At 42.5% G+C, this 26,474-nt stretch overlaps 1 protein-coding gene across 1 annotated transcript in view; it reads left to right on the top strand.

Annotated features, from left to right (window-relative positions):
* The window catches only part of PDE5A (phosphodiesterase 5A), a 165,101-nt gene that overhangs the window by 698 nt on the left and 137,929 nt on the right, over positions 1-26,474 (top strand). The gene's annotated exons all lie outside the window — the stretch shown is intronic.

The following is a 26,474-nucleotide window of genomic DNA, read 5'->3' on the forward strand; positions in this document are numbered from 1 at the left end:
GCACACCTCAGCCACCACAATGCGCACGACCAGACCACCACTGTGAGCCATAGCCATGTCCACACCAAAGCCTTCACACACACACCCACGCCATGTTAGTCACATCAGACCAGGGGACCCATCACACTGTGCCCTGGGGTCACCCCCTCTGCCTGCAGTGCATATTTCCCCCCTGGCTCGCTGAGGTGAGGGGTGGACGGAGCCCCTCCCTTCCATCCTGTCTGCGTTGGGGCAGCCCCTTTAGGGGCAGAGGGCACAGCACCCAACACACCCGCCCTGCCCAGGGCCGGGCAGGGTGGCCCGGGACAGCCAGGAGGGTGGAAGGAGGTAGAAGTCGGCGGCAAAGCATGGCGGCGGCAGCAGCAGAGGCTGGAGAGAGGCTGACCCTTGGTGCCAGCCCCACGCCACTCACCCGTGGCCTCTTGGCGAGCGGTCAGCGGAAGGTGAGCAGGAAGATGAGCACGACGTTGATGAAGACCAGGAGCGCCAGCACCGCGGCCACCGCCAGGCGCTGGGCGCCGGGCGTCAGGTTGCACCGCAGCAGGGCGTGCAGGGCGCTGCCCCGCGGGGCGCGGCGGGGGCCCTAGCGAGCGGGCACTATTGCTGGCCTTACCTGGGCACGTCGTCCCCCGCACCCGGCGCCTCCTGCAGCCCCGGCTCGGCGGAGGCCACTGGGTCGGCACCTCGACCGTCCCGCATCTGTTTGCTATGTTGCCTTTTGGAGACAAAACGAGGTACTTGCTCGGGCATCTGCCCACCCTCACTTTTCGCGGGGCGCGGTGGGGACCGGTTCGCACCGACGGAGCGATGCCTCCTTGAAAGTGAACGGCAGGATCATTTGGTCTTTATGCTCTTGTGGCTGTGTGACTTGGGGGTCTAGATGGGGTTCCTTTCGACCCCGTCTTTTGTAACGAAGGTTCAAGAGTTGGTGGCGGCTTGGTCACTTTCCGCCTTGTTGCTTTTTGGAGGAGACGAATCTTGCTCTCTTTCGCTGGAGCCCGCTACTGCGCTCCTTTCTCTCCCCGCCCCACTGCCCGTCCTTCTGCCTTCTTCCTTACAAAATTCCAAGCCTGGAGCCGCCGGAGAATTGATTTCGTATATAATCCTGAAAGGAAAGTGGTTTCTTTTTAAAGAGCACTTTTCTGTGCATTTGGGGTGAGACGCCGAAGCATCTAGGATTGGAATTATTGATTACTGGGACTGACAGTTTTCGGGGGTCACCTGTCACTCTGATGCCATCTGTCCCCACTTTTCTTTCTCCCTTGAACAGTTTTCACTCCCATTGAATTATGTCCCATAGAATGGGGAGCAGGAGAATTAGGCCGATTTTCTCCCCCTAAATGTATGCAGGTGTGTGTGTTGCTGTTTTCTTTGAGGTAGTAGGGAGGTTATTAAATGTAAAGGAAAACTTTATTGGTCGAATATTACAGCATAAATGCCTCCTCCTTTTTTTCTCTTGTCCAAAGACAAACTTGAGATGGGTTGGTGGTAGTTTTTAACGTGCCCTTGGCAAGAACACTTCATTTTAAGAGCTTGCTAAAACTTTAGAAGTGCAGTAACATTTTTACATCAAAATAAATTGAAATAGTTCTCATTTTCCCTCATTAGGAATAAAATTCGAATTCTCAAAATTAAGTTGTTTACCATGTAAATTACCTGATTACAATGCTCCTCTCCCTCTGCTCCAGTTCACGGTTGTTGTTTTTTGTACTGTAGTTGATGTTGGCTGAAGGTTTTCTCTTATTTGTGTGTTTGTGTTTTAGCAGTCTATGTTGAATATAGGGAGTTGCTGTGAGTCAGAATTCATCCTACTGTCTGTGGATTGGAAAATGAAAGTGTGATGCATTGAAAGAGTCATACTTACCCTCCGTTTTTGAAAGGACCAAACATAGTGCTGCAGATTGTCAGGGGAAACACTATAATGGAATATGAATATAGACACTATTTCAGTTTAGACTTATCCTTGATACTATTAACTGGAAGCTTACATTAAAATAAGAATGAGAGGTTGAGCTTTAGTGGTTATAAAAGAGCCAGATAACTAAGCCCAGTGAAGTTCAAATGATTGTGGCAAACACTTACTGCACAGATTTTAACTTTACGGTTTATAACTAAGGTTCATTTATTTATTTTTAAACTGGGGACTCACATTGTTACACACACACACACACACACACACACACACACACACACACCCATCTTGGTACTTACACTTTGTAAATGTAAGAGGATTACTGCATGTGATCCAGGAAACCTATGAGACAGAATAGTTCTGTAGAGGCATTTGGCATGTTTTAAGATTCAAAGTACATTTAGATTTACTCAAACTTAAGCAGTAAGCAGGTTTGCTACATGAACAGTAATTGACATAATTGTTGCCTTAGACACGTGTTCATGTCTCTCCTCATTGAGCAGAATTCAGGTTTTGGTATTCCTAAATTTTCATCTGTTGTTGGATGCCATCGAATTGATTGTGACTCATGTCACTGTGACACAGAGTAAAACTGCCCATAGATTTTCTTGGCTATAATCTTTGCAGAAGCTGATCACTAGATCTTTCTACCACAGAGGACCTGGGTCGGTTCCAACGCCCACCTTTTCTCAGCAGCTGACCCCTTAACCATTGTGCTACCAGAAGAACCCCAAACTCACTGCCATCAAGTTGGTTGCAGTTCATGGCAACCCTTTCAGACAGGGTAGAACTGCCCCTGGAGCTTTCCAAAAAGCAGTAAATCTCTACAGGTGGTTGCAGGAAGCATCATCTTTCTCCCGAGAAATGGCTGGGGGCTTCAAACTGCTGACCTTGAGCAACCCAACAGTTGCACTATGCCACCTGCACATTTTAATTGACCTTGAAAGCAGTTAGGTTGCTATGTTTTCTAGAACTCATTTCAACTACAGAGCTAAGGACTTCATTAAAAGTTAAAGGTGATAGCCAAGCAATCAGTGCCTTTCAGTTGAATAATTCATAACACAGTCTATTGACATAACAATTAATCTGGGTCTGGTTAATTATATAACATCTGGAAAACTCACACCCTGGATTGCGGCCTTTTAGGCCAGAGACACTGTGCTAAATAGAGTTCTGATGCGTTTGCATTCACAAATGAGGCCTTCGTAAGGCTAAAACCACTTAATAGCTATTGTTATTCCTGATAGCGTATTAGAAAAATGATACCTTTCATTGGTTGTTAATCAGCACTGTGATTGTGGGTGATATTTTAGGTCATTTAATGCTGTAGGGGTGACATGATTGATTTTTTATTGCTTTGTTTTGTACCAGGCTAACGTTTCAGAATATTTGGCATAGCCTGGAAATGGGTCAGATTAGGTGAGGACAAGATTTTATGACCGCTTGGATCAAAGTCCAGAAACAGAAGTTTCACTCTCCCGTGGAGTTTTCTATGACAGATTTTTAGTTGACGGCGCAAAGCTGTACTGAATTAGTTGAGGTTCCTGGTCCTGTTTTTGAGATTCTACTTCTTATTAATTTTTTTTCATTTGCAAAGCAAAAGTGTTTTTACTATTATGAAGTATTATATTAAAATCAGAGTATGGTTATAAAATACATGTTACTATCCCCTTAAAAATCATTGTTCCATAATTATACAGAAATACAAACGCACTACTTTGAGGCAAATGATTTGTTAAGCACCGTGTGTTAAACATTTTGTAATATTGAAAACAATGTCCTCCGGGTACTGATGGAATCTGGCTTTGTCATTGTTCATGATCTTTTTATGGAGGTAATTCTAGTGTAAGAATGCCCTTTATCCCTTGGATTTATAGCTAGGATCCATAGAGCCAACTCTAAACTTCCTTTTAGTACCCTGGAAGCACGCATGTGGATTGTGTTCTTCCTCCCTGGAGGAAGCCCAGGAGCTCTAGACAAGATGTTTCTCAGCACCCTTTTCTCCTGAGATGTTCTGGGATTTTCGAATGCAGACCCACTCAGAGCCTGAAATACAGGATCACGAGTCCTAAAAATGTGGTAAAAAAATGCAGTGGCAATTGCTCTTAGATGGATATCTCAAAATGAATCCAGTTGCTTGCAACCGGCAGACTTAAATAGGCTCAGTCAGCTTCAGCAGGATTCTTTTTTTCCCCCCTTTCTTTCTTTCTTTTTTATTTGGTTGCAGTTTGGGATCTAAAGATCTGTAGAAATTGGCAAGAGTTTTACAGATTATGCATGCCTTTCATGCCCTAAGATTATCAGATACTTTAGCATTTTGACAAAGGCTGAGCAGCAACATTTTTTTCCTTGAATAATCTACCTAAAATAACTGTTTTGACTTCCGTCGGTTTTTTATTTTTTAAGTGTTTGAAACTTCTTTCAAGTTGATTGGCTAAAGGGGTGTCTTTGACTCTGACCTAAGGACAGAGAAGGAATCTTATTAACATGTTCCCCTTTCACTAGCTTTGAGAACACACTTTCATTTGGAATTTTGCTTGGGTTCCCTCTTGTGTTTATTAACGCCCAGGAAAGACTTCATTTGTACGTGAAAAGGCTAAACAGAACTGTTTGGTATTTATGAGTGTGTCCACACTGATTTTTAGTGTAATGTTTAGCTAGACCTCGCTGATCGTTGTTTCTGATTTCTATTTGTTTTTGTTCTTAGAGTTAATTGTGGGATTAAAAAAAAGTCTACCTAGTCTAAAGACTTTTGTGAGAACATTAGTTAATTAAATCAATATGTTGATTGATAATGGAGGGTTGAGAGTGACTGATTTGGGAATTTCTGATGCAGATGACCAAGTTCCTTTCTTGTGTAATTAGTTTACCCTGACAGATGTAGATTTCATTGGAAATACCTGTGGTATCAGCGTCCCGGTTATAAAGGGGCTGCGAGCTACAGACCCAGGAATAAAATGTGAAGAAAATCTTTCCACATGAGTCATTCATTGGTTACTTAACTTTGTGATCTTACAGACTGACTTGCTAGTCTCACTTTAGTTTAATTATATTTTTAATGGCAGATACACTTATATAGAAAATATTTATTTTTACTTATTACTCGAGACATTTAGGACAGATAAGGGCAAAATGCATGAGAATTATTTTGCTAAAGATTCTAAAGGAGCTTTAAAAGGCCTTTCAAGAAATGTAGATTCCTCTGTGTTTTTGTTCATCGTGAACCTGTGTTTAAAGTCTCCACAGCCATTGTTACCTTCTTAATTCTTCAAGAGAAGAGAGATTTTTCTCCTGGTTCTGAACTGTATTGTGAAGTAAAGCAAACTAGTTGCTAATGATCCCCTTTAAGTAGCTTTATTTACTTCTAAACCTCACAGTGAACTGTTTTCCCTTTGATAGCACATCCCTTGTAATAGTTATAAAAGTATCCACCATCGTGTGCAGGAGGAGTAAGAAAGATCCTGATCTTTTAAGCTGGTCGAGTAATTAGAAGACACACATGTACACACAGGATCTTTCGAGTCTGGTGTTAGTAACTCATGTCTTTCAACGTTCTTCAACTAAACAGTGTACTCCTGATAGAGACGGACAGTTTCAGTGATCTCCAGTGTATTAGAAAACTTGGTCACAAGTCACAGAAACCTACCGCAAACCTGTACGGTACTGACTCATATACTTGAAGTGCCTGGGCTGTGAATTTGTATTGTGGTTGTGTATTTAGCTGACTGATTGATCTCATCAGGATTCGATCTACTGTCCATCTGTCTGTCATTCTATCCATCTATCTCAGCAGAGGAATTAGGTAACCTGACATCCATCGCTTGGGTCTCTTCTCTGTGATCTTTACTGTCCCGTATGCTGTCTTCGACATATTTCTTCTTGGCCAGTGTATGTAGGTATCAAAACTTCTGATGTTAGAGAAGTACCTTCTTACCTACACCCAAACACCAGTTGCTACCCAGTCCACCCTGATTCATGTGTGTTGGAGTACAATTGTGCCTCCGGGTTTTCAGTGGGTGATTTTTAAAAAATTAATTGTTTTTTATTTCTCAAGATGCACCCCCACCACTTAGCCTCAGAACTCATCGTGTACACCACCTCAGCATTCCTTATCCATGTCATGTCTCTCCCAAACTCACTCTGGGATGGCTTGTGTTGACCCTGGATCAATCATTGTGTGCCTTCTCTATTGCAGCAGGTATCTCACAGAAATCTATGTCACCAAGTAGGGGCAGTCCCCAAAAGAGAGTGGTGTGGGTAGAGCCAGAAGTTCCATATCTGACATACTTCTTGTTGACATGGTGTATTTTAAAGTTTTTTAAATGTGAAGAACTCACTGCCATAGGGCTGGTGCCAACTCACAGCTACTGATGGAGCAAGGGTGCCCCTGTGGATTTCTGAGGCTGTACATCTTTGGGGGAGCAAATGGCCTCATTTTTCTCCAGCGGAACTGCTGGTGGTTTTTAACTACTAACTTTGTCATTAGCAGCCCAGTGCATAACTCGCTATACCACCAGAGCTCCCATTTAAAAGAAAGTATAAGTTCATTGTAGGTATAGCATATACACAAGTATAATACCAAACTAATGTCTAAGTTCATTATGAGCAGAATTATAAAACTCCAGCCAGATGGAAATCAACAGAATTCATTAAATCACTCTCACAAAATAAATATGCCCCTAACTGCCCTCTGAAGAGTCTGGTGAAGTCATTTGTCCTTGCTATGATAATTCCCTTCGCCCACTTGGTCACTCTGTTTGAACAATCAGGAAAATGTTCCTCCTCCAGCACAATGTAACACCTTTTGATATCTGCCTGGTGTGAAAACATGTTTGCATTTTAAATCTCTTTATTTTCTCATTATTCAAAAATCAGGCTGTGGTGTGACTGTAAACACCTATGTAAGCCTGAACAATGGAGTGTAGGGTGGATCTTATAGTAGGGACATTAGTGACTCAGTGGTAGACCAGGGGCTGTTCCTGGTCAGGGTGCCCCAGGCACAGCTATCACCCACCGGCCAGTGGAGGCTTGTATATTGCTATGATACTAAACAGGATTCAGCAGAGTCTGGAGACTAGGATGGGCTAGGAAGAAAAGCCTGGCATTCTACTTCTGAAAACCAGTCAATGAAAACCCCCTGGATCATAATGTGCTGATCAGGTAGATCCTGGATATGGCAGCAAACCAAGCAGTGTTTCTTTCGTTGGACATTGGGTCACTACATGTCAGTCAGATTCCACAGTAGCTCATAGAGTGGCTGCCACAGTGGGTTTAAGCTTAGGAACAATCGTGCGGATGGCTCAGGACCAGACAGTGTTCAGTTCTTTCGTTGGGGTCCCTATGGGTTGGAACTGACTCAGTGACATAACATCAGTAACAGCTAGATTACAAGATGACCATCCAGATAATTTAAAGCACCATTCACACGCAAAGCCACTGTTATATACCTGTGCAGATCTTCAAAATGCATTTGTGCTAGACACTCAGAGCAAACATCTGCTTCAGAGGTTTGTTATATGTTTTCTTTCCGGTGTAGTAGGTTTTCTCTGAAGGAACAGATTTCATATCATGTGATTGTGAATGCATGGAAAATCACAAAACAGAATATCCCTTCCAACTCTCGGGCTAGTTTGTGTGCAAAAATGACATGAAGCAATTCTGCATTTTATTGATATTTAGCTTCTCAGATGGTTTCCTATGTGGAGAAAGCTTGGTCACACTGACTAACTTTAGGCAGAGGATCTATTTTATCCTTATGATTATTGTCAAGTTTGAGCCCCTCGATGCAGCCACTGTACCCGTTCATATTGTCAAGAATCTTCTCTTCCTCTTTCTCGATGCCTCTACTTCAGCAAGCCAGGTACCGTGCTTCTATGATTAGTGTCTTCTGACAACATGCCCAAATAACAGCAGAATAATGAGTGCTTTTATAGTCCTTATGTATTTTTGCCAAATTTTGATGAACACTCTTATTGGTTTAAACAAAACTTTTGGTGAATTGTGTGACATTATTGGGACAGGAATAGAGATGAGACTCCAGCCCTCTCAACTTTGTTCCAAGCTTTAAGATCAGCCCAAATTAGGAAACCTCAGCTTTTATACGGGCGGAGGGGGGGGGAGGTGAGGAAAGGGGGGCAGGTGAGGAATAGAATAACAACAGAGAGATTCATAAATGAGCTTTAAAATCCTACAGTTCTCAGAACCCTACTTCGCCACCAGGCTAGCAGAGTACCAACTTCTCAGATGGAATAGTTTAATTCCTTCAGTATTTTTCCAAGTAGAAGTAGTGGGTACAAGATCAAATTATGCAGACAACAGTAACTTAAACTATAAAATAAAGATTCCAAAGCAAAATTATCCAATTTTTTTAATGCAAGTTATAGTCATGCGTTTCCTACAGATCATTTTAGCAGACCTCCATACATGTTATTAAGCTTTCCTTCCCAGACAGGAAATTAAGTATATGTCTTGTGATTCTAGTATTAACGAGTAATTGAAAAAACATTGGGAAAAAAGAAAAGAAAAAACATTGGAAAGAAAAAGGGAGAGCAGTTTTTCAATTGTAGACGCACAGACAGGGACATGTGTTTTATTGGGTATCAATTAGGAGCTGCACCTCCTCCTTGTGATTTGTTGGAGGCGCCCTGTCAAATCTCCCCATCAACTACTGCTCAAAGAACTCACCGAATCCCATTCCCATGGAGGCCCGGGGTGGGTTTCGGCCTGCTTTTAGAAGTTATGCACATCACCTCTCTTGGATGAGAACTGAAATGGACCAGCTTTCACCTAGCTGCCTGTGTGGCAAAGAGTGCTAAAACATGGTTTTATTGAGTCCCAAAATGTCTGTTCCCATTAAAAATTATGGTTATAAACTATTATGGTTTTCACTAATTTTAATACATTATACATTTTTCACATTTATTTTTCAAGCAGTCTTGATTTATCTTTGATAGTTTGGTTGGGGATGGGGGGGGGCGGGGGACGGGGAGACTTCCCCCTAAAGCTGTAACTAATTTCTGAGGGCAAAATGTATTCCTAAGTAGTAATGTAAAAACAAAATACACATTTGAGTTATTCCTCAACTATTCTTTTGCTTACCTTGACATAGGAGCCCTGGTGGCACAGTGGGCCGGGCATTTGGCTGTTAACTGAAAGTTGAGTAGGTCAAATCCACCAAGTACTCCTTGGGAGCATGATGCGGCTGTCCGTCCGCTCCCATATGGGTCTCCGCCTCATACACCCCAGGGAGCAGCTGAGTCCACCCTGACGGGTCCCAGGGAGCTGGGATCGACTGGAGGAGAGAGTTTGGTTTGCTTGTTTCTAAATTTACGTGGAATTCAGAAACGTGTGTTATGTGACTGAGGTTCCGGCCTGCCGAGTCCCTTCTTTTCCAGTCTCAGTTTTAGTTTGAGAAAACACGAACTTAAAACAATAAGCCCCAATTTTTTTTTAATGAAGTGTTTCTGTAGACACATTTGTACTGTTAAAACAGGAGCCTGAAAAAAGCAACAGCTTCACATTTAGTCATTCTGGAAACACTCAATGAATACATTCTCTATTCTTATAAGGGGAAAAATGGTTTTTTATATATACTCCCATTTAATATTCCATTCAAGAAACTTAAAACAGTCACTCTCATCTAGTAAACGTTTAGTGTGTACCAGGCACTGTGCGCTCTCTTGATGCACATTCTTGCCTCACGCTTCCTTAAGAAACCAATTAATGCCATGAGCCCTGCTTGACACGGTAAATCACGTACCGAGGGCCCTACTCGGAGACATAGTTCTGGGCTGAAGCCAGAGTCTGTCCCATCGAAATCCCTTAAACATCCTCTGCACGGCAATTCCGTGTCAGCGTTAATGAAAGCAAAGCACGGGCTCAGAGTCCGTGAGGAATCTCACTCCGGAAAAGGCTAACGGTTCTCCAAGGCCTCTTCGTTTCGTGCAAGCACATCAGTTAATGATGTGTCCAGAGACTTTGCCCAATCGGGTTTAGTTCCCGTAGATAATTTTAGAGTTTAAAAAGTGAGAAATCTCCAGTCACTTTTTAAAAAAGAGTGACTGCAAATTTAGGTACTAGGCCAATACACTTTTTTTCAGTTATTAGAACACAAATACCCTGACCACAGTACATTTTCTAAAGAATTTGTATCCTTTGATGCAGGACTTTAAGCAAGAGTCCGCAGCACATTGAACCGATTGCACTGTAAGTTTTTTTTATCTCAATATAGTTTTAACCCCTAGGGGTTTTATCAACATTTTACTTTGCCTGGGAAACATACAGTTTTAAATGTTTCAAGATCATTTTTAAGATGAATGAGCTGTCTGACTTTCGTAGAAATTAAAATGGGCCCAGGGAACGCAGTACAAGTAGCATGTGTTTCTTTTGCTAATCATATTTGAGATGCTGTGCTAACAGTTTGCATCGCTCTATCATCTCAGTAAGTTGTGCACGCCCCACTTAAGACTTGTAGAAATTAAACTAGGGGGAGCATTTGGAAGAAGCTGTTTTACATGTCTAGCTTAGTGGAAATGTTCTAACAGGAACTGTGCATTGTCATTTTCTCTGTGTGTGTGTGTGTGTGTGTGCAGTAGGATTGTAACTGTAACCGTGAGGTATATTGACAAATTAAGGGGGGGATTTTGATTCTCAGCATTGTATGTACCACATAATTTTATTACTCATCAATTTAAGATTTTTTTTAGACTAGTTCAATATGCAATATTTAAATGTGTTCAAATATCCACAAAAAGGGTCTCCCTAGCTTGACATCACTTAATCAAAAATTTAAAATCAATGAAAAGGTGGTACCCTTCTCATCTACTTCAAAACCACGGCCACATAGGATATCAGGAAATGTATCTCACTTTATGTCCCTCAGAATGTGTGTATTTCCTTGCAAACTTTTGATCAATACAGCCTTTGTTACAACCATTGTGAAAACAGACGATAATTCAACTCCTTAGCCTCCTGCCCCCCAGATCTCTCTGACCTTTTTTATGATTCATGAATGAATTTATTCATCCATCCTTCTCCCAACTGTGGGATTACTAAAGGCCAAGTGTCCAACACTGGCAATATCAGGCGCTGTAGCCTTTTCCGGCAGCATCTGCTAGAGATGGGCTGCTCAGCCTTCTGAGTGTTCTGCTGGGCACATCATCCACGTTGTAAAATCATCTCTAGCATTATAAAGCAGCGTCCTGCACTCAGAAAGTTCCAGTGTTATACTTAATGATTTTTATGAGCAATTTGAGCTTCAAGAATACAGTAAAGACACAGTCATTCTGATGGTATGCATCATTTGAAAGGGGTTGAGATTTATAATTTAAGTTACATTCAATGACAAGACCTTGGGGCGGGTTTTGGGCACCTCCCATTCTACATTACTTCCCAAAATAGAATTACTTGTCACTCCTCTGGGTTCTGGACTTGCTCACCGCGGGAAAGGGTACTTGAATGAGCCTTACGCATCATTTAGGAGCCCTGGTGGTGCTGTGGGTCAAGTGGCGGACTGCGAATGGAAAGGTTGGTGGGTCAAGCCCTCTGGCTTCTGTGAGCAAGAAAGTTGAAGCACGCTGCTTCCAGTAGAGTTGTGCAGCCTGGGACTGCAAACCCGTAGGGCACTTCTGCTCTGTGCTGTCACGTTGCTATGAGATGGAGTTGATGCGACGGCACTAGGGGATCACAGGTCAGTTGGACACCCTGGTGATACAATGGTTAAGTGAAGTGCTTGGCTGCTTACTGGAAGACTGGCGGTTTGAACACCCCTCGCCCCCAGCAACTCTGTGACAAAAGACAGGCCTGGCAATCTGTCTAGGAAATTCCAGGCAAGGCAAGCCTCCAGAACATGGGATCTACTCATTCACACGGGATCCCCAGGCGTGGGAGTGACTCAGCAGCCCCCAACAAAGAGCATCGGCTGTGGCCTGTGCACGTTCGGAACCACAAAGGAATGCTGCTGGCATTTGTAGGATTTGCATGCATTGCACCTGCGAGCAGGAACTCCCAGCTTTGGTATTTGGTACACTCCAGGGTTTTTCCGTGTATTTATTTTTAATCGTTTTATTAGGGGCTCATACAACTCTTACCATAATCCATACATACATCAATTGTGTAAAGCACATTTGTACATTTACTGCCCTCATCATTCTCAAAACATTTGCTCTCCACTTAAGCCCCTAGCATCAGGTCCTCATTTTTTCCCCTCCCTCCCTGCAGCCTTGATAATTTATAAATTATTATTTTGTCATATCTTGCCCTGTCCAATGCCTCCCTTCACCCACTTTTCTGTTGTCCGTCTATTTTAAGACATCCTGTAAAACTTTAGAAACAAAACTAAATATAATTTACCCATTTAAAAGCAAAGGTGTATGATACTCATTTATGAGGTAAGAAAGTCTTAGTGGAAAAAGAAAGAGGTGCTAAATAATTACCTGGAGGATAATAAAACAGATTTTGGTGAGGAGAGAGAGAATGATTTGAAGGGGATGTTAAGCATCGGGATCTTGTCCTTGATTATAATTCCAGGCATCAGTTTTCACTGCGTGTCTCTTGGCCATGGCCTTATGTCAAGTGTCTATACTTGTCATCCTTCATTAACAGCTTTGTAAAAATTGAGCCAACTGAAATGCTTTCTGGTTGCTCCCCGCTTTGCAGGGAAGGAAGCAAGGTTATACTCATCAATGAAAGTGGTTGGTCTCTGATGATTAGAGCAGGTGTAGGTAATAATATATCTGTGGAACTTATGTCCATTGTATTCTTTTTGCTCAAATGGTTGTGATGTAGTGCAACTCTTTTGGGGGGGCAGGGTTAAAGGGGTTACTCGGTAGGATTCTCTGTCCCTGTGTGACCCAAATGGTTTGTGCGTGTCTACTAACCTAAAGATTGGCACTTGCGACTGCGCTACACTGGATTACTTGTTATGGCTTTTCTATCCATAGTCTTTGGAACTCCCACATTGGACTCACTGAGAGCTTACAAATAAGATGAATGGGACTCTAAGCAGGGATTGATCAGTTTAGCCATTCATCTGTCTGTAAAGTGAGCCATTTCCAAAGCAGGAACAGGGAATCTCATGGACCACCAAGAAACATGGGCATGGGCAAAGCACATCTTTTGGATCCTAAGATCCATGAGCCAAGAGAAAGGTGCACCAGCAGTGGCTCTGAGAGCATGAGCGAGCAGCGGGCTTCTCGGCACACAGAATGAAGACAGTTGAAAACCTCTGAGCAGGAAGCTGGGTTGCAGAGTGGGGTGTCCCCTGAGCGTTTATCAGCCCTAAGTGAGTTTGGGTTGAGGAGTGGTTACGTGTTGGGCTACTAACCGCAAGGTCAGCAGTTTGAAAACACCATTTGCTCCTCAGAAGGATGACTGGGCTTTCTACTCCAGTAAAGCGTTCAGTCTTGGAAATTCCCTGGGGAAGTTCTACCCTGTCCTGTAGGATCATTATGAGTTGGTGTCTACTTGGTAGCAGTGAGTTTGAAAGGAGCTCGATAACACTTGCCTGGGTAGGGCCCAGAATAAAGGGCTTGATGACTGCCAGGCCAAGGATCAGAGAGAAGGATGTCTGCCCGCAAAGCTGAGAAGTGCTGTGGGCAAAATAACTGTATTCTTAGCATTTTTGATCCTGACTTGTAACCTGTTAGCTTCCCTGGTAAACCCCATAATCCTTAGTATTGTATTATCTCAGATCTCTCTGTGGCCATTATAATGGACTGTGGAGCCCACGAGAGTATTTGAGTGCCATGGAAGGGACTGTGGGTGTAAGAATAAACTAAAGAAAGAGGCAGGGTGGTAGCATATCTGCCCACTGCCTCACAGAAATCAGCCTAGGGCAGATGTGGAGTTAGATTCTCCTCTCTTGTGTAGCTGGAGAAGGTCAGATGCCACCTCCACTGTATTTTTGCATGGACCCACCCAGAAGTGCAGAAGAAATGGCTAGCAATTTGGTGGCACTGGTCTGCTAACGGCAAGGGCAGCAGTTTGAAACCACCAGCTGCTCTGCAGGAGAAAGGACGAGGCTGTCTACTCCTGTAAAAAACTACAATCTCAGGAACTCAGGAGCAGTTCTACTCTGTCCTATAGGGTCACTATGAGTTGAGATGGGCTTGATAGCAGTGGGGTTTTTTGTTTTGTTCTGCGTAGAGATTACAGCAAGAAATTAGAGCCCACTTCTACTCTGTAACACATGGGGTCACCATGACTTGGAATCAACTTCGTGGCAGTGGGTTTGGTTTTAGGTTAGCAGGGTTCTATTTAGAGTTGCCTTTTGAAGTATCTGTTTTGGTCAAGGACTTTGAGTGTTCAGTGTGCATGTGATGGTATAGTTATTAGGTGCCATAAAGTTTATTTCCATTTATAAAGAAGGGCCTTATTTGACTGCTCCTGCAGGATTTTCTAGTTTGTAATTTTGATAGAAGCAGATCTACAAATCTTTTTCTCCTAAAAAGTCATTTCTTGTTGCTGGGTTCAAACCTCCAACCTTTTCATTTAGCAGTCAGATGCTTAACTCTCAGGTACCAAGCCTGTTTTCAGCCCTGTTGGGCTCATTCTGCCCGTGGGCTCACCCCACTGAGAACACCCTTTCTCCATTGACCCTTCTGTGAGTGATTCTCCTGGCTACACTCTGAAAAAATGAGCAGCCATGACTTCTCAACCCAGCACCCCCTCATCTCCATGGGAACAACTACTAAGGGAATAGCAGAGAGAAACATCTCTTAATTCATGGGAGCTATTTGAAATACTTTGACATGCATTTTCTAATTGGACTTACACATCCTCCCTGGAGCGAAAGGTTATAAAAGCGCCCTTTACCCTTATTTAAACCTCAGGAAACTGATGTACAAAAAGAGCTAAGTGAGTTGAATTGTGATTAAGGATGACGTCTTGGCCTGTTGGTGGGAGTCTCCATGACCCTTTATGACAGCTGCCTCATTTGTACAACTGAACAACTCGAACCCCGGAGAAAATGAGCCCAGAGAAGTAAGTGATCATCAATTTGGCAGCACATCTGTGTAGAGTTGTAACTGGAATGGGAGTTATCTCTTGACTGCCGAACTGGTACACCGGCCAAAGGCAGCCTCTAGGGTCTCTTGATGCAAATAATTAACATGCTTTGCTGTGAACCAGAAGGCTGGTGGTCCAAGTCTATCCAGTGGTGTCTCTGAAGAAATGGCTGATGATCTTCTTTTAAAAAAAATAATAATCATGATAAATATGTCACTGAAAACCCTATAGACAACAGTTCTGCTCATGTATATATGGGTTTGCTGTGAGCCAGAGGCTACTCAATAACAACAGGAAGACAGTAGCACCTTACACTTTATAAAGAGTTTAGAACTGGGGTAGTATGTCTCACCTCTGACTCTTGGTTTTTGTTTTTGTGTGTTTTTTGGTAACGAAATTCAAATTCAAATGGGTGAGTCTATAGAGACAGTAACTGGATCAATGGTTCCTTGGGGAGCCTGTAGGGGAAGTTGGGGGGAAATAGAGAGCTAATAACAAGGAGTCCAAGAAAGAAGAAAATGTTCTAAAATTGATTGTGGCGAAGATTGTACATCTCTCCTCAATATGATTGAAGGATTGAATCATATGCTATTTGGATTATGTCCCAGGAAAACTACTTATATGAAAAAGAATGAAACTGAAGCCCGAGGAAGAAAAGTTTCTCACTGTTCAAAAATCCCATTGGTGGCAAAAGCTAAGATTAGAACTCAGGACTGGAAGCTGGAAGAGCCCAACCTCCCTTGTTTGTCGTCCTATCACGGTTGCAGCAGCACATTAACAGGGAACTGCCAGAGGTTCAGGCTGGATTCAGAAGAGGACCTGGAACAAGGGATGTCATTGCTCGCATCAAGTAGATCTTGGCTGAAAGAGAAAGCTAGAAAGATGTTTGCTTGTGTTTTATTGGCTATGCTAAGGCATTTTTTTGACTGTGGATTATACCAAACGATGGTGAGCCTTGAGAAGAATGGGAATTCTAGAACACATCTTTGTGCTCGTGCAGAACTTGCCCATGGATCGAGGCAGTCGTGAGAGAAGCTATGCCTTAGGGTTGTGTCCTCAATTTGTATCACCAGAGAAGCTGGATTATAAGAAGAGGAATGCTGCATCAAGATTGGAGGAAGGTTTATAAACCGCCTATGATATGTGGATGACATAACCTTGTTTGCTGAAAGTGAGGAGGACTTGAAACTGCTGATGAAGATGAAGGCTTGCAGCGTTCACTATGGATTACAACTCAGTGTAAAGAAGACCCAAAGCCTCACAGCTGAACAAGAGGTAGCATCATGATAAATGGAGAAAAGACTGAATTTCTCAAGGAATTGTGTCTTGCTTAGATCCACAATCTGTACTCAGCAATTGAGAGATCAAAGGATGCTTTGCATTGAATAAATCTGCTGCACAAGACCTCTTTGGAGTATTGAAACGCAAGGACGTTACTTTGAGGACTAAGGTGTGCCTGACCCAAGCAATGGTATTTTCAATGGCCTAATATGCATATTAAAGTTGGATGTTGAATAAGGAAGATCAAAGAATCAATGTATTTGAACTATGATCCTGGTGACCAGGGAATATGCACACACACCAAAAAACCCCAAACAAATCTGACTTGGGAGAAGTACGGCTGGCCAACATGCTCTTTAGAAACAAGAATTGCCGGTCTTGGCCTCACCTGCTGTGTACGTATTACCTGGAGAAAACAGTTCCTGGTGAAGGACATCATGCTTTGTAATCTAGTGAAGCAGCAAAATAGAGGAAGACCTTGGACCAGATGGATTAACACAGTGGCAGCACTGATGGGCTCAAACCTAAGAACAATTGGGAATATAACACAGAAGCAGCAGCACTTCTTTCTGTTTCACATAGGGTCACTATGAGTTGGAACTGACTCGGCTGTCCCAGGGGGCTTTTAGCAATTTGTTATTCTCCCTTTTATAAACTCTTTTTTTCTCTGTGGAATATGTTTTTCTATGCAACATGTGAGGTTGAGTGCAAAACAGAAGAGCTTGGTTTTTCTACAGTGTTTCCACAAATTATTAATATAAGAGCATTGAATTCATTTGTCGCACACAAGGTCACACTACGAGAGTCTGGTGTACTCTTTCAGTGATAAAGTTAGTGATGTGGTGGCCTGGAGCTCATCAACATGATGCATAAACACCGAACCAGACCCCCTGTCATTGAGTCCATTCGACGCACAGTGACCTTACACAGATAAGGCTTCCAAGACTATGAATCCTTATGGGTAGACAACCTCATCTTTGTCCAGTGGAGTAGCTTCAGGGGTCCTCAAACTTTTTAAACGGGGCCAGTTCACTGTCCCTCAGACCCGTTGGAAGGCCGGACTATAGTTTAAAAAAAAACTATGAACAAATTCCTATGCACACTGCACGTATCTTATTTTGAAGTAAAAAACAAAATGGGGCAAAAACACCCGGGGTGCCGGATAAATGTCCTTAGTGGGCTGCATGTGTCCACGGGCCGTAATTTGAGGACCCCTGAGCTAGGGTATTGAACTACTGAATTTGCAGTTATCAGCTCAACACTTGTTCCACAGTGCCACCAGAGCTCCTTAGTTTCCGTTGCTGTTGGGTGATATTAGTCATTTTCAACTCACAGTGAACGTGTGTGCAGCAGGACTGTCCCGTCTGCGCTCACCGTCACAATGGTTAGGATTGCGTCTGCTGGTGCAGCCACTGAGTCAGTCCCGCGCCTCTATGGCCTTCCTCGTTTACACTGTCCCTCCACTGTCCCAGACACGATGTCTTTTTCCAGGGACTGGTCTCTCTGGATAACATGTCCAGAAACTAGTGGAAAGAGGGCATAGAATTAGCATTGGTACAATAGCTATTGAAGCTGGAATCTCACGTAGTTTGGCATTTTTAATTTTACGCGAACATCTTGGCCTAAGCAAGCTTTCCACTCGACAGCCAAAAGCGTTATACAAGATCCACTGACTCAAAGAGCTTATCTTTCCATTTGTCTTTTAAACAAGATCAGAGCTAATGAACGCTATTTTATAGAACTACTCATTGTAAGCAGGGGCAAGTCTTGGGTTTACCAATAAAATCCAGAGAGCAAGTTCTAATCAAAATGGGCCTCGGAAGGGATCAGCCACAATTTAAGCGACATCAGCAGTGACATCATCTCTCATTCCGTGTTATCTTCTGAATCTGGCTTCCATTTCTGGCCGTTCTCTATCAACATATTGCTGCAATTGTTTTTGAATTATCTTCAGTAAAATTTTAGCTGCATGTGATCTCTCTTCCAAATTTCTTGGCACGGACCAGTGAGCACTTCCAATGCTGCATCTGTTTAGTGGAATAGCTCAATGTATATTCCTCTTAATTCCTGGATTCATTTGCTTTATAATGAAGGATTTCAGTGCAGCTTGAACTTTTTCCTTCAATACCACTAGTTCTTGATTTTGTGCTTCCTCCTAAAATGATTGAACACCAAACAGTTATTTTTAGTACTCACTACCCTCATAATGACCCTATGGAACAGAGTAGAATTTACTTGTGGGTTTCCGAACCTATGTTTCTTTATGGGAGTAGAAAGCCTCATCTTTCTCTCTTGGAGCAGCTGATGGTTTTGAACTGAAGACGCTGTTAGCAGCCCAACTTATATGCCATCAGGATCCATCTTTGGTACCAAAGTAAACTCATAATCATCAAGTCGATGCTGTCTCATTAGAGAGGGCAAGACTGCCCGTGTACGTTTCCAAGACTGGAACTCTTTGCAAGAGTAGAATGCCCTGGCTTCCTGGGACTGTTTCACTACTTCCAGCGGTCCTTGTTGCTTCCTGCACTGTTGAGTATTTTGCCCATAGAATTCTTCCATATTTCAATTTCTGGCTTGAATTTTTCTTTGGTCATACGTGCCAAACATGTTCCTCCTTATGGTTTTCGAGCACCAGGTCTTTTACACAATTCTTTGTAATACATGGCGTTGTTCTCTTGCCTCCTTTTTACGTCAACATTTCTTGTTTTCACTTTAGCTGATTTATGTTCAAGAGCAATGTCTCTTCTGAGTTCTTTAAAAAATTTTTTTTCTTGTCTTTTTAATGACCTGTTGCTTTCTTCGTCTATGATATCCTTAATGACACCCCAGAACTCATCTTTTTTTTCTTTCTGTGAGTTCATTGTGGCAGCCACTCCTTTAGTTGAAGGCAGTCTTTAGTGTTTGGTGCATCACATCTGTTCTAGGGCTGGTCTCCAAATCAGTGGGTTCTATATCAAGCTCATGCTTTTGTTCTCATTGACTCATTTCTTTTTTTCAGATTCAACTTGGACTTGAATATAAGCAGTTGATGGTCTCTTCCAAAGTAGCCCCTGGCCCTGCTCTAACTGATGATATTGTGCTTTTTCAACATCTCTTTTTCAGGTGTAGTTGATTTGATTTCTGTGTACTTTTTCAGTGACATCCTTGTGGGTGTAAAATCGTATTTGCCGTCAGTAAACCATTCATCTTGTAAAATTCTGTCAGGTGGATCTTCAGTTTACTTTCTATCACCAAGGCCATACTACTGATCTTTGTTTCCAACTTTAACAGCCCAGTTACCCCTAACTATCAATGCATTTTATTGCATATTTGATCACTATCAGACTGCAGACGTTGGTAAGAAATCTTTAATTTCTTCTTCTTTGGCTTTAGTGGTTGGTACATAAAATTGAATAATAGTATTGAATGTTCTTTCTTATATATGGATGGATATTAGCTTGACCTTGACAGTGTTGGACTGCAGGTTCGACCTTGAAATAATTCTTTTTGATGATAACGTGACTCTTTCCTCTTCAATTTATCATATCCAACACAGTAGACCATATTACTTTAAATGGTCAGTATCGATCCATTTCATGTCTCTAATGCGAACAATATCTCTCTCTGTGTTCCACTTCATGTTTGATTTCCTAGAGTCATGCTTGTACATTCCATGTTCCAATTATTAGTGGATGATTACAGCTTTTGAATTGTGTTGCGGCAACAAGGTCCTGGAAGCTTTACTCTATTCATATCTTTAAGGTTGACTACTTTGAAGAGGGAACTTCCCAGTCATATCTCGAATGGCTTCAACAGGAAGGACTTGTCTTCCGGCACTATATCAGACAATATTCTGCACCTGTTCATAAAGTCGTCACTGGCTGGTTTTCTCTCAACTTGATTTCCAGGTCCTTCTTCTTAGTATGTCTTAATATGGAAGTTCCACTAACACCTGTTGGTGTGGCTGTTACGTAATTTCAAGATATGTGTGAAGCTGAGGAGTCTAGACTGTCTATTAGGTCGTAGTTTTATATGCCTTCTTGTGGGCATGACCTCATAAGGAGGATTCTAGGAACCTCTCCTTCTCTCTCTCTGCTTCACCTTCCTGTTGGTGAGCCACAGGGCTAAGACCTGCCGGAGCCTTGTGATGCTTCCACTGTCATTTGGTCCACAAGACTGCACCCACCGGCCTATGATCTTTCTGCATTCTCCACCATTGTATGTGCTGCGTGAGTCTGAAGAGGGATTTATGGACTTGATTTGGACATAAAGCTCTTTGTTACCCATGCATGAGTGTCAATGAATTTGTTGCTCTAGCCAATCCACAGTTGGTATTTGAAATACTGACGACACAGCTTCCAGCATCAAAGTAACACACGAACTGCCATAGAATGACAACCTGACTTATGAGTCCATAGAATGACAACCTGACTTATGAGTGTTGGTTGCTAAGTAAATGTGGCAACTGTAAAAATGATGCTTTTCTGCAACACATTTATGAATCAGTGCAGTTTAGTTTTATGAAACAGATACTTGTTTTCAAAGAAACAGATCATGGGATTCAGTCAGATTTTTTTAAAGGTATATTACTCTCACAAATCTTTGTTCTTGATGTCCTTTGGGACCATTTTTTACTGATGTGGTAGTGTTCCATCCTATTATGACTTGGATGTAAGGAATTGAGTTAGAGGATGTGATATGGTAAGTGAATCATTCTGTCTGCCTGTACACTTCAATTTGATTGCCACTCTTTCGGATTGCGCTGCCAGTGAAGGAGTGCCTTTTACATAGATGCGCTTAGAATTTTCAAATATCCTTAGAGACCCAGGACTTAGAATGCGAGATCTGGATTTGATTCTCATTCCTGCCACCAAAGTTGATGCTTGTCCTGCCAGATTTACATAAAATGATGTTCTTCCTCCTGAAGATCACTAATGTTACCAGTTTTTTAGAGTCCCTTGTGAAGGGAAAATAACACTCCTACTGCTGGTTCCAGAAGTGGGTCTGCCCAGCCAGAGCTGCCATGCATCTGTTCTTCCCCACCCTTCTATCTGGCACGCTCGGCCGCCTGCTTTCCCCGCCTTCCAGTGTGTCCATAGACTCACCGTCACTGTGCCTAACATCACTGCTGAACACCAGGTAGGCAAATGTGGGGAGAGGCCACGGACGATTCCCCAGGATGTGGATTCCCTGAGATCAGAAGAAGGGGGTGGTCTAGGATTGCTCCTTACTGTCCCCCTGTAGCCAGGTACAGTACTTCACAGATCCCAAGATCTTTCCTTCATGGAACTCATTGATCTCAAGGATAAAGGACACTCAATCGAATCCAATTGAAATAAGGTATAAAACAAAAGACAAAGCCCTGTGGAAAAGTTTTATTGGAAAGTGAAGCCATAGATTTTTTTTTAACATAAATTTGTCTCATTTAACAAGAAAAGATTGTTTTGGTAATGCAAGCTCTATGTCCAGTCTTTTTTTTTTTTCATGTCCAGTCTTAGAATAAACAATGTAATGTTTATCACAGAATTGTTGACTGTGAAGAATATTTGAACTTCATGTTTGACTTTTGCAGCAAGGGGACATAAAGAACAATGTTTCTGTTTCTCAAAATATTCTATTTCAATTAAGATTGGAAGGCCGCATCCATTTTTCCAAGGAGCTACACCTTGAGCTGCTCACCATGAGGTCAGAGTTTCACACCCACCAGCCGCCCTGCAGGAGGAAGAGGAAACCACCCGTACACATTTAAAATCTCAGAAACCCTTAATTGTCAGTGACTGCAGGCTGGTTGCTCCTGTACAGATGTGGGACCCCGGGGAATAAGGAGTTCTACTCCGCCCTCCAGGGTTTCTGTGAATCAGAATTGACTTGGTAACAGTTTGTGTCATATTGGCCCTGTTTTTCTGCATCGCTTTTATCTACCTCCAGTAATTCTGTATCTTACATGTTATAATTTAACATGCAGGTGATTTTCATTTGCATTGAGCCAGAAGGATGAAAAAAGGATCCATCTTACCTTAACAGAAAAGGCCTAGATGGATAGATTGTATACTGCAAAGCTTCAGTGTGCATCTCTGATTAGCTGTGTGAGAGAGGGTTTGTTTTATTTGTCGTTAGCGTGTGTTTTGATGACAGATGACGAGGTACTCAGATCATCAATAACGGTCATGAGCATACCGCCCTCTGCCAGACAGTGGATAATAAAGGATTATTGACTCGCCACTGCGTAGGAATTACACAGATGGCGTATGCTTTCTGTATATTTCCGCCACAATAAAAAAGCTTTAACTGAAAAGAAAAATTGTTGATTTTTTAAAAGTGTTGGTAATGTCCTAGATCTGCTTTCTTTCCTGGGTCATTTCATGCCATGTTCATACCTCCAACGTATTATCTAGAAACAAAACACTTGTTAATTAAATATCATCATAAAAACCAACAGCAAAGAATTTTTGAGTACTGGCTCTGTTTAAAACATATTCTAGGCAAATTTAGGGTATAGAAGGATAAATTTTACCTTGGCTCTTACATCTAAGAGATAATGAATATCTAAGAGATAATGAATATGAGTAGCTCAAACACAAGGTGAATTTTCTGTAATAAATACATCCGCATCCAGACATTCAAATGATGTCCCTTTTGATGCAGATATTTTCAGATCCTATTTCTTCATTGACGCTCTGGTGGTGTAGGGGTTGCTTGTTGGGCCGCTAACCTCAAGGTCAGCAGTTTGAACCACCAGCTACTCTGGGGAGAAAGTGGGGGCTTTCTTCTCCCACAAATAGTGAACAGTCTCGGAAACGTAGGGACTGTTCTCCCGTCATGCTGGGTCACTATGAGTCAGAATCAACTCGATAGCAGTGAGTGTGGGTTCTTTTTAGTCCTTCACTTATTCATTTCACTCAAATATTTGAGGGCCAGTTATGTTGGGAAGAAAGATTGAGTCTCTGAACCCTGCGGTGGACGCACTCCTGAGTCAGCAGCCCCTCGATGGCAGTGGGGTCGGCAATGAAACAGGTACTCTTCTAAGCGGTGGGGACAAAGTGATGAACAACGAACAGCTGGAGTCTCTGTCTACTTGGAAGAGAGCCCGTGGATCAGTAGATGAGTCGTAGCCAGCAGTCAGCCTCAGTGTGATTGGAGAACATGATGTGTCAGGACCACTTTGGACGGGCGTCCTCTGGGAAGGTCTGTCTGAGCAGCCCAAGGGGAAATTGTGGCCATCTCTGTGCACGTGAGGGGAGAGCGTTCAGGTTAGAACTTAGGGTGTTTGAGGAGCACCCAGGAGGCCAGCTTGGGCCGAAAGAACTGGGGTGTAGAGGTGTCAGAGTTTATTCTTGGGTGAATGAGCAGTCATGTGGGTTAGTCATGTTGTTAACATTTAGCTGCTGTGTGGTGAAAGGATTGAAAAGGGACACATCTTAAGAACAGCCTATTTAGGAGGCTTTGGCAGTTATGTGCTGGGCTGCAAACTGCAAGGTAGGCAGTTCAAAACTACCAGCTGCTTTGAGAGAGAAAGATGAGGCTTTCTATTCTACTTCAGCAAAGAATTACAGTCTGGGGAACTCCCAAGAACAGTTCTATCCTCTCCTATGGGGTCACTATGAGTCAGAATTGACTCCATGGTAGTGAGAGAGACGGTCCAGGAGAGACATGGTGAGGTTTTGGACCACGGTGGTAGTAATGGAGATAGAACGGAATTGATTGAGATACAGAAAGAGAAACAGGCGTTTAGAGTAGCTCTTGATGTTTGGTTTGAGTGCCTCGGGTGTTATTAACATGAGACACTGGCAGTGAGTGAACTTGAGTGATAGTGGGACATTAAGAATTGTGTTTTCACTGTTTTTAAATCGTCTACTTGGACCTTCTGAGGACGGTGCAGGACTGGGCAGTGTTTTGTGCTGTGCGTAAGGTCATTATGGGTTGGAACAGACTCGATGGCAGCTAACAACACTTAGATATTAAAGTAGAGCTCAACATGGACGGAAGAGGTGGGGTAGGGAGCGCTGCTCTTCCGTGGCAGGTCTGGGGAAGGGGCCACGAAGGTAGCAAGAAGAAGCCCTTGAAACACCCTAAGAAGCAGACCAAGGAAACGGATGAGGAAGATGAGGCTTTCAGCAGAAACAGAAAGAAGCACAAAAGAAACTCGAGGAGCTAAACGCGAAGGTGGACTGAAGAACTCTGGCAAAACGTCCACCGTTCTTGGTGACTGAGGCCTTGATTCCGTTCCTGTGTCAACATCTGGATTCCCTGCTAGAACATCTGTTGCCACATGTAGTTCCGTGAAGTGTTGTCTTGGACCCTGCTGTACATTTAAGAATAAACTTGTGAAAAAGAAGAAACATCATACAATGTTTAGTTCTTCTCACTCAGCCAATCCTGTCTTCGCTGTGAAATCAGAGGGAACCCAGTCCAGCACCCTGCCAGAGCTTTGTGATGTCCAGAATTCTGTACCTTCGGGAATTAAAGCAACTCATTTGAAGAAAAAAAAGAGGAAATGATCAAAATGTCTTGCTATCTTAACTAATAATTAAAAATAACCCAAACTATATTCACTGTAGACTGTTTCCCAGCTTAACATTTTCGTTACAGATTTTATCCAAAAGCTTCACATACATTTTTTACATTGGCGTCTTTGGCAACCCTCGTGCAGTTTTGGAGGGTTTATAAGTATTTTTCCTCATCTCTAAGTTTCTGAGAACACAGCGTTAGTTTAATCACTTGATGCTGTCACCAAAATCTTTATCCCAAGCTCCAGCAGACAGTTATAAAACATTAAGTTCTTTATGCTTAAAATACACTTTGGACTTGTATAATTGTGATGTATACTCTATAGCTATCTACTATACTGCTTTTAAAAGAGATCTTTAAAAGGTTTTTGTAACTATATCAAACACTTAGGTACTTTTTACAAAATCTATGGTATCTTTTTTTTTTACTCATTCTGGATTAATTTCACTTCCAATTAATATATATTTAACAAATAATACACTGTTGTCCAAAATAAACTGAGGGAACCTCCCATAAATAAAATACTAAGTCATTGCTACGAAGTCTAGTCTGACTCAGTCCACCCTGTAGGACAGAGAACTTCCTCATGGGGTTTTCAGGGCTATAAATCATTCTGAAACAGACTTTCACATCTTTTAAACCGTCAATCCTGATTTTTTGGTTAGCAGTCTGACTCATAACCTGCCACACCACTTAAACCATAAAGTCAAACTCACTGCCATCGAGTCATCTGATTCAGAGTGACGCTGTAAATAGATTAGAAATATCCCGGTGGGTTTCTGAGATTAAATCTTTACAGGAGTAGGAAGCCTCCCATTGTCCCCCAAGAATGGCTGCTGGTTTCACACTGTTAACCTGCAGGTAGCAGCCCGGCCTGTGACCCACGAAACCCACAGTGCACCAGGGCTCCTTGAAATACTGTTGTGGTTAGGTGCCATCGAGTTGGTGACTGCATAGCGATACTTACCCAAGACTCATAAATAAGGCAACTTCTTTTTCCTTTCTGCATTTTCTCTCCACCCCGCCCCTATGCCCATTTAGCACAGATTATTCAGATCAGGGCAAATCTCCATTGATTTTTTAAAATGTAATATATATATATATTTATACAGACACACACACACTCACCGTGGTGTATTTAGCCAGGCTAAATTCGTACCACAAATTTATGGTACGAATTTGTTGCTTATCTTTGCCATACCCAATAGTAAATACTCTTGGATTTCCTTTAACACTTGTGTGTCACCTTTGGAACAAAGGATACATGCATTTTAAGTTTGTTAAACATTACCTAGCTACCCTGGTAAAGTCGTGGGTTATGGTTTGGGTTGCTAACTGCAAGGTCGGTGCTTTGAGCCCAGTAGCCGCTCTGTGGGGGTGAGCTGGAGCTTTCTGCTCCCTTCAAATGCATAACAGTAGAGACCCAAATGGCAGTTCTCCTTTGCCCTATATGGTTGCTCTGAGTTGGAATCAATTCAATGGCAGTGGTTTGGTTTGGGAGCCTTCCAAAGGGGTGATCATCATTTTTTTGTTTGTTTGTTTTTGTTTTTTGGGGGTTTTCTTTTTTTTTCTTAAATCATTTTATTAGGGGCTCATACAACTCTTATCACAATCCATACTTACATCAATCATGTAAAGCGTATTTGTACATTCATTGCCCTCGTCATTCTCAAAACATTTCCTCTCCACTTAAGCTCCCGGCATTAGGCCCTCATTTTCCCCCTCCCTCCCCGCTCCCCCCTCCCTCATGAGCCCTTGATAATTTATAAATTATTATTTTGTCATATCT

Source organism: Echinops telfairi, unplaced genomic scaffold, assembly GCF_000313985.2.
Source record: "Echinops telfairi isolate 266 unplaced genomic scaffold, ASM31398v2 ScPeMD7_5927;HRSCAF=6808, whole genome shotgun sequence".
Lineage (NCBI taxonomy): Eukaryota > Metazoa > Chordata > Mammalia > Afrosoricida > Tenrecidae > Echinops > Echinops telfairi.